The following is an 8,492-nucleotide window of genomic DNA, read 5'->3' as shown; positions in this document are numbered from 1 at the left end:
AGAGCTGTATGCTTTATGTAAAAAAAAGTGCTAAATAAGGCCTAAGAAATACATTAGCGGTTTCTCCGGTGGTATATGATATATTTAGTGATTTCTATTGTTATTCATAGAAATGGACTTAATGCTGTTAATCTTCTTTTTGACAAATTATTATTTTACGTTGGTTTGTGGTGAGCCCCATTTTCTCGTATTTAAAAAAAAAAAATCCTAGAGTATTTATGAAATGTAAAGCCTTTTTACCTTAAAAAGTGACACTTTAAAAATAATATTTTTGTTTCTTCTAAATAACAAAACTACAGTAAAATTAGACAATAGGTAACTATATAGTTATCTAACAAAATGTGAAAGGATCTGGATTGTGGCCGTTAATTACCGGTAATAATTTTTCTTTGGACTATTTAATTTCCCTAACGTACCAAGTGTTGCATGTAGCCCCTTCTTAACCCCTTAAAGACAAAGCCTGTACATGTACGGGCTCAAAATGCATTGTTTTCAATGGGTTTAGGGATCGCTCATTGTCCTTAAGGGGTTAAGGACATCAATGGAAGCTATAGATAATACAAAAAATCTAAATAGAGTATATTGAAAAGTTACTGAAATGAAAATATATGATAAGAACTAAACAAGGATGTTCCTTGAACGGATGACAAAAAGATATTGCACAAGCTTAATATACCTCCTAAGCATCCTTATTTCGGATTGGCACATGCTCATTGGGACCAAAAATTTATTTTGCCTCCAATGAGGTCCTCATTCTGGGTATCGCATGTGGGGTCTATTCACTAAAGCGAGAGTGGACTAAAGAGTTGTGGTTTCAACTCCCACGCTTCAACATTGTCATGGTCCAAGTGTTCATCCACTGGAAGAAGAGTTTGACTGGCCCTGTATAATGTATAGTTAAATCAGTGAGAGTTTGTCATAGTTAATGGTGCTTTATACAGGCCCATTTAAGCCTTGCGTGCTATAAAAACTTGCTAATATTGTTCTTTCAAAATGAATAGTTAAAACCACAACTCCCCGCATAATGTCCTGCCAACTCTCCCTTTATTGAAAGAACCCCAAAGTGCTTATACGATCAATAAAATATTGTGTTCTTCTTCCAAATGTCTGTCAGTTCAATAAATTCAGTGGGTCACGGAGTCAGTAAAGGCTTGACCCTTGATCCAGCCTCTAACCAGACTTCCAACAAAAGCTAGGATCTATGAATTACATTACATATTCTCCTAATGCCACTGCTTTGTACTGCATTCACAAAATGGTACAAAATGTTTATATGAAAATATATTTTTTCCATATGATTTTATATTGAGCTGTTGGAACATGCCGACCTGAATTTTAAGTAAATTAAGTCAATGTTGGGAAGTTGTCCAAGATGATGCAATACATTTCTGCTATGTGTATGTAACGTTACAAATAGACCAAAATCAAGGTGGAGTATTCAGATATATAATATATATATACATATAGCATGAGTGTATATTTATTGTGGATATATATATATATATATAAACTTCATATAATGAAGTCCCTCTTTACATACCCAAACATAGAATAAGCACCAGTCATTGGTCTCACCTTACATTCACAGTAGTCATATGCTATCACATGCATGTATAACAACCTTACTGTGTTTACCATTGCTGCCGAGAGGCTCTTCCACTTATTAACCCCCCTTTCAGTAAAGTAGAACTTCCTTACATTAAATGTATGCCTTCGATGCTCTAGTATTAGAATATGGCTTTTGGCTTTAGCACTCTGAGTAGCATATAAATCTATTAATATGGTTAATGAATACATTAAATATGCGGATTTTCTAAGATGGCTGGGATGCTGTCTTGGTGCAGGCCTTTGGTTCACCAACCAGAATACCCAACAGAGATGGAACCCAAACTGTTACAGTATTTGTGAAAGAAGAAATGGGAAGCTGTGTTGGGTATTAAAGGACACGTTTTCTTCTAATGCATATTGTAGAGTCCATTTTGGCATGCTAATACCGTACATAGATAGAAAAAACTTTTGTTCAATGTAAATGTGTCTAATTTGATCTCCTGTACATAGAGAATCACTTAAAGTGGATCTATCATACCTTTATATATACTTCATGTATCCCTCCCAGCACCACTGCTATTGTTTGAACGAAGAACCTTTGTATATAATGCGATCCACGTTAGTACTTTAGTACATACTTACACTGGGATTCTGGTGCGTAGGTAAATCTACCTATGTTTAATAAATGCAGATGAATAATATTAATACATGTCTCTTAATGTTGTCAATTCCTCCTCTCCTATATTTAATTGTCTGGTTCCTAGCATTTGCCGTCATCTCTTAGAAATGTACAGAAAGGAACACAATAAACAATTGCAGCTGACATAGCAATATGATCTATTATCCTAAGCAGCAACTGTTTGTTTAAATCAATAGGTCATAGTCCACTGACCACATAATTTCAGTGGCGAAGGTTAACATGCAAGATCTGTCCTCTGAAGTGTCTATGGTTCTTCTAAAGACATTTAACACTCCAATCATATGCCACGTGAATTTACACAAAGAATAAGTCAAATTAATATTTGTAGATTGCATTCATTATGGCGTAGCATTCACAGCATTATTAATTACATTTTTAATCCTAGAAATTCATTGCCTGGACTTTGTGCAGGAGAGGCTGTATTATTTAAAATAATAAATATTAAAAGCATTTTTCTTTGGAATGGTTCTCGGTTATATATATATACAATGTAACACATTCACTTATGGCCGTTTTTATGATAAAAAATGTCTTAGGTCAATATCAAACTGGTGGAACAATGTATACTACAAGGCTAATTATTACCCGTATAAAGACAGTATAAATACATAGATACATAAATAACCGCAGACAGTCCAAGAGTACAATTTGGACTTTTTAAACTGTATCCCCTATACCAAATGTAATTTAGTTTCTGAGAGCGCTGCTGTAGTTTACAATTCTTATTACTTTAATGGGAATAGCAACTATACCATATGTGGTGCAATTGATTGTATGCATATGAGGTATGCGATAGGTTATCTGTATAAATATGGAGACTGCAGTGAACCATTTGAGTCTGATTAAACTTCGTAATGATATATATAAATAATAATGTTGTTTATCACTATACTGCCATGTATACGTCTGATTTACAGTGTAACTATGCTGCAGTGTATAATATTGGTTAGATAAATATTGATATTAAATGTGTGCCAACTGTGCAGTATCCATGATGCAGGATATTGCAGGATATACAAATGGAATAATATGACCCATATTATAATACGTTGCTTGTGAAGCTGGATTCCTATACAGTCATATCTGTGACATAGCAGTGGATATGCACCATTGAGGCCAGGGCCGGCCGAAGACTTAACGCCGCCTGGGGCGAAGTTTAAAATGCCGACGCCGGGGGGGAGGGCCGCGGCATTTTAAACTTCGCCGACGCCATAATCTACCCCCCGGTACTTACCTTTAAACAGTCCTGCGGCGAGTCTCCCTGCTCTGCCACGGTGCCGGCTTGTAATGCTGAGCGCCGGAAATTGACGTCACTTCCGGCGCTCTGCATTACAAGCCGGCACCAAGACCGAACAGGGAGACTCGCCGCAGAGGAGAGAGAGAGAGGGGCGCCGAGCGGGTAAGCGAAAACCACTCAGTGCCCCTCTCTCTCTCTCCTCCGCTTCAAAAAAAAAAACCAAAAAAAAAAGCGCTTGGGGCTCCATTCAGTCGGCTCCATTGTAGGGCCGGCCCTGATTAGGGCAGTGTACATGTATGTGTGCGTGTAAGGGCAGTGTCTGTGCATACGTGTGTGTAAAGGCAGTGTATGTGTATATGTGTGTTTATGGGCAGGTGTGTGTAAAGGCAGTGTGTAGGGGTCCTGGGAGGGAGGCTAACATTAGCCCTTTTTTAATTAAAAAAAAAATCTCTGCTGCTGTGAACTACTCTTCCAATGATGCTCAGCCAGCATTATGGTGGACACCTGGCTGGCTGAGAATCATAGGAATTTTAGTTCACAGCTAGCATCTGCAGCTTTACTGTTGCTGCACTTCTCATGATGCTCAGCGGCAGGGACATCTCCGCTACACGGGAAATCAGGCTGTGTGATCAGTGCAGGGGGGGGGGGGAATAAATGTTTCTCTCTCCTCCCACAAACAGAATTTTTAACATATAACACGTAAATGGGTCCTTAAAGGGATCTTTATCAATATTGCAAAAAATTATTTAATTAAGAAAAAAAATACATTTCACCTTTATTTTTCGATTATGACCTTTTGTTTTACCATTAGAAAAGAAGTACACAAATATGGAAATTATCTGGATTTATTAACATAAAATTAATTTAAACATCAAATTATTTTTTCCCAAACAGGGAGCGGGAGCAGCAGTAGAATAATCTGTAATAGAAACAAAGGAGACGATATTAGAGGATACATTAACCCAGAATAAGCCAAACCTGCAGCTCCCAGCCTGTCTCCGCCGTGATCAATATGATGAACTCTATAATCTAAAAACATCCCTCTGAGATTATTATTCTACATATGACGATAACCCTCCCGAGAACCCAAACTGGAGACAGAAAAGCGGAGCAGCGTAAATGTATCCAGCTTCTGTGTCTGTGTAAGACGTGCAAGTGGAAAAATATTTACCTCTTACAGCTGTTACCCTTCTCTCTGAAAGAAGAAATAAAACAAGAGTCAGTTAGACTGTATTGCTTTCTTCTCTCCTCCTCACCTTGAGACGTTGCCCTCCATCAATCCCTTCTCCCATGAGCTGCATAATCTCACCCTGTCTACACATTCTCTTCACTATTACATACTACATGTTGTATCCTGTCCACTCATTGTACAGCGCTACGGAATTTGATGGCGCTATATAAAACAATAAATAATAATAATAACATATAAAATATAATAATAAAATAATATTTCCATTCCTCTTCCCGGCCGCTGGCCTCCTTTAGTCAAACACCATTATCCTTTACCCCTATCCTGCTCTCCCATTCCTTTTCTGGATTTCTCTCCAGTATCTCCCACCCGTTTACCTCTACTATTAATTCATTTTAGTTTTACTTACTGTTCCTCTTCCTTTTCCTCTCTATCGGACATGCAAAGACAAAAAAGGGACGTTTAGAAGATGTCTGTGGACTAAGACCTCCCTCCAACTACAGTAAACACTCACCTTACTTCGCCTGCTCGCTCTTTCTTCTCTAAAAATGCAAAGAAATTTGCAATTACAGTTTAATAAGAACCGGACATTTCTCTTCTCTCTCCTTTATACATACCGATTTTCAGCTCTCCCCTAATCCTTTCTCTCTCTTTCTCCTAAAAAATGTCGAAATTTAAATTTAATGTGATTCACAGAGATTTTCAGGTTGTCTGAGAACATCTTTGTCCACCAGCTCTCCTACCCAACATCGTGTTATTCAACTCATATTAACTCACCAACAACGCTAATCGGATTTTCAAACCCTCCAGCTCCTCTTTCTCGCTGTAAATTCAAACAAGAATTATTCAATAACGCTGAAGAAAATACTAAAAATAATATTGCATGATTAAAATCTGCGGCCAAAATAATTGATACCCAAATAAACAAATAAGTCCATAACATAAATAAAGTCCATATATAGGGCTTTAATGGAAACCGATGACTTTACTGCGATCCGCAGACCATCCGTAACACCTAAATATGTTCCGCGTCGGGGGGGGGTTTAATAACAGAAGCTACAATATGATGGGGGTCTTGTGTATTATAGCAAAAAGTTATTTTGGAATTTACTTACATGTCATCTGACTCCCCATCACCTGAGAAATGAAACGGACATAATATATTACATTTAAATTAATTTAAATTTAATTTAAATATATGTTAAAAAAAGGCTTCCATGTTTATTCACATTTATTCAGTTCCATATCATATTTATATATCCACGACATGTCTAGCAGGGCCGGGTTTGCTGGCGGACTCTGGGCAACCAGGACAGGAGATTCGTCTATGGTGGGCGAGGGAGATGAAGCCCCTTCAACTAATCTAATAATAAAACCTATTAATCAGTGCTATTTGTGTCTCATTAAATACACGCCAGTTAGCTGGCATTTTACGGGTAGAGGAAGAAATAAAAAGTTTGTGAAATAATAACCCTATGGAGATACTTACACGCTTTCTTCTCTGCCTTCTGAATCTGTTAAAGAGAAAGAATAGTTAGTACATTATTCATCTATAAGGTAATATAGCACCGGCCAGAGGTTTTATATGATGTAGATTTGGGGCAATAGAATAACAAGCAGTGAGCTTTGCTACATCGACCCATGAAATTATAACACTGTTATTTTTTAATTGAATATTATTAAAACAGTACCTTTTCCTCCAAAATGCTCTGTTTTTCGAGCTGTTGAGAAGAATTGATATGTATTAGGTCTTGGCTCATTAAACAGGGAAAGGGCTAACTGGGCATAAACCGCCATACATCCCACATAGGCTCAGATCATTTTTCTACTGACTTTTGGTAAGGATCTGGGGTGGGCTTAGGGGTTTTAGGGGCTTTAAATAATATTATAATGATACAGCCCCTGTCTGCCACCCTCCACACCGACCTCCCGTTTACTGTAATTATTTTCTCCTAAAACGTACTATTTCTCAGGGGCAACTTGTCCTGGGTAATGATAGAGACCACTTACAATACCCGTAAATTCATTTATCAACACCGGAAACCGATCATCCTAAAAAGAAACGTAAAACATTCCATTAGTTCCACTATAATATAACATTTTGATTATTTCCCCCAATACAGGGCTTCCCCGCTGGCGATTGTGCGGCTGAAACTTCGCTGTCCAGGGAGATTTAAACTCAATGGGTGCGGGTTTCATTTCTGTATCTATTACTAATGAATCTGTCTGTTCAAGGGATGAAAATGAAGCTGTTTGTTCCCAGGTTCCCCTGATCTCGTTAGTCTGGTAATTTACTATATGGGGGGATTTAATAGAGTTTAATTAAACCCATTCTGTAAAAAAATGTGTAAAACCTACCATTTTTTAATAATCGCTTGAACTCTGAAAAAGAGACAAGAAGATGAGTTCATCACATAGTGCATTGCTAACTATCATTATAGTACTAATAACTATATATTTATAATATATATATAATTTAAAATTTTAACAAGAAACAGCATATAAGCAAGTTCTTACCAGACTGCTGCTGCTCCACAGGCTCACTCAGCAGGACGCTGCCCACTGTCTCCGTGGAAACCAACTGTAACCGTGCGGTGGGCGGGGGGAAGCTGCGCGCGATGTCAAAAGCCCACGGAACGGCTGAAATCCCGCGCAATTTTGAATATTAATTAAGAAACGGTTTAAAAAAATCCAAAGATTGGGTCTCTGTCCCGCCTATCCCTTCCTCTGTCCCGCTTTGCAGGAAAGAGTATGTATTAGGGCCAGGGCCGGCCGAAGACTTAACGCCGCCTGGGGCGAAGTTTAAAATTAAGCCCCCCCCGATGCCGGGGGGGGGGGCGCGGCATTTTAAACTTCGCCGACGCCATAATCTACCCCCCGGTACTTACCTTTAAACAGTCCTGCGGTGAGTCTCCCTGCTCTGCCACGGTGCCGGCTTGTAATGCTGAGCGCCGGAAATTGACGTCACTTCCGGCGCTCTGCATTACAAGCCGGCACCGAGACCGAACAGGGAGACTCGCCGCAGAGGAGAGAGAGAGAGGGGCGCCGAGCGGGTAAGCGAAAACCACTGGGTGCCCCTCTCTCTCTCTCTCCTCCGCTTCAAAAAAAAAAAAAAAAAAAAAAAGCGCTTGGGGCGGCAAAGTGCCGCCCCTTCAAAAGTGCCGCCTGGGGTAATTGCCCCAGTCGGCTCCATTGTAGGGCCGGCCCTGATTGAGGCCTTATATCTAGTTATTTTAACTACTCCTAAAACATAGGGGTAACTAGGATGCGCTTTTAAGATTATATATATATATATATATATATATATATAAACATAGATGTGCACAGCAGATAAGAACTAGACTTGGACGCCGGCCAACTCTTCATGTTTGTCTTCGTGTTTGTCTTCGTGGGGGAAAAATCTTCGTATTTCACGAATATTCACCCATTTCTGTGTTTGGTTCGGTCCAATAGTCGTGTACATTCTATATGCACGGTAACAGTATGCAGCAGCTTTGGCGCCAGGATTTCAAAAGTCCATATGAGCAACACTGTTGGTTGCCGGCAGGGAGCTCTTCTAGCATCAACCAACGAAGGGCAGCTGCCCTTTATTGGTTGATTCTAGACGAGCCCCCTGCCGGCTACCAATAGAGTCATTTGCACAGACCTTTAACTCCTTGTGCGATCCTACGGATTCCTGCTCCCGTTAACCCCTGCGATGCTGCATAGACAAGGTAGGCTAGAGGGGGAAGGGACCAGGGAGATTAGTTTACGAAGATTAAGACAAACATTCATCGTGTTGTGCGTCTTTGTCTTTGTGAACGTTTTGCTTCCGCCAT

General features: G+C 39.4%; 1 long non-coding RNA gene across 1 annotated transcript; it reads right to left on the bottom strand.

Moving 5' to 3' along the window:
• Nucleotides 1-4,661: 4,661 nt before the first annotated feature.
• Nucleotides 4,662-5,496, bottom strand: LOC128474558 (uncharacterized). Its single transcript, XR_008346365.1, has 5 exons — nucleotides 5,452-5,496; nucleotides 5,292-5,331; nucleotides 5,189-5,216; nucleotides 5,084-5,104; nucleotides 4,662-4,680 (listed from the first exon to the last, which is right to left on the bottom strand). It is a non-coding gene; the product is annotated as an uncharacterized LOC128474558 (long non-coding RNA).
• Nucleotides 5,497-8,492: the final 2,996 nt, after the last annotated feature.

Source organism: Spea bombifrons, chromosome 2 (assembly GCF_027358695.1).
Source record: "Spea bombifrons isolate aSpeBom1 chromosome 2, aSpeBom1.2.pri, whole genome shotgun sequence".
Classification (NCBI taxonomy): domain Eukaryota; kingdom Metazoa; phylum Chordata; class Amphibia; order Anura; family Pelobatidae; genus Spea; species Spea bombifrons.
This window is presented reverse-complemented; position numbering and strand designations above follow the sequence as displayed.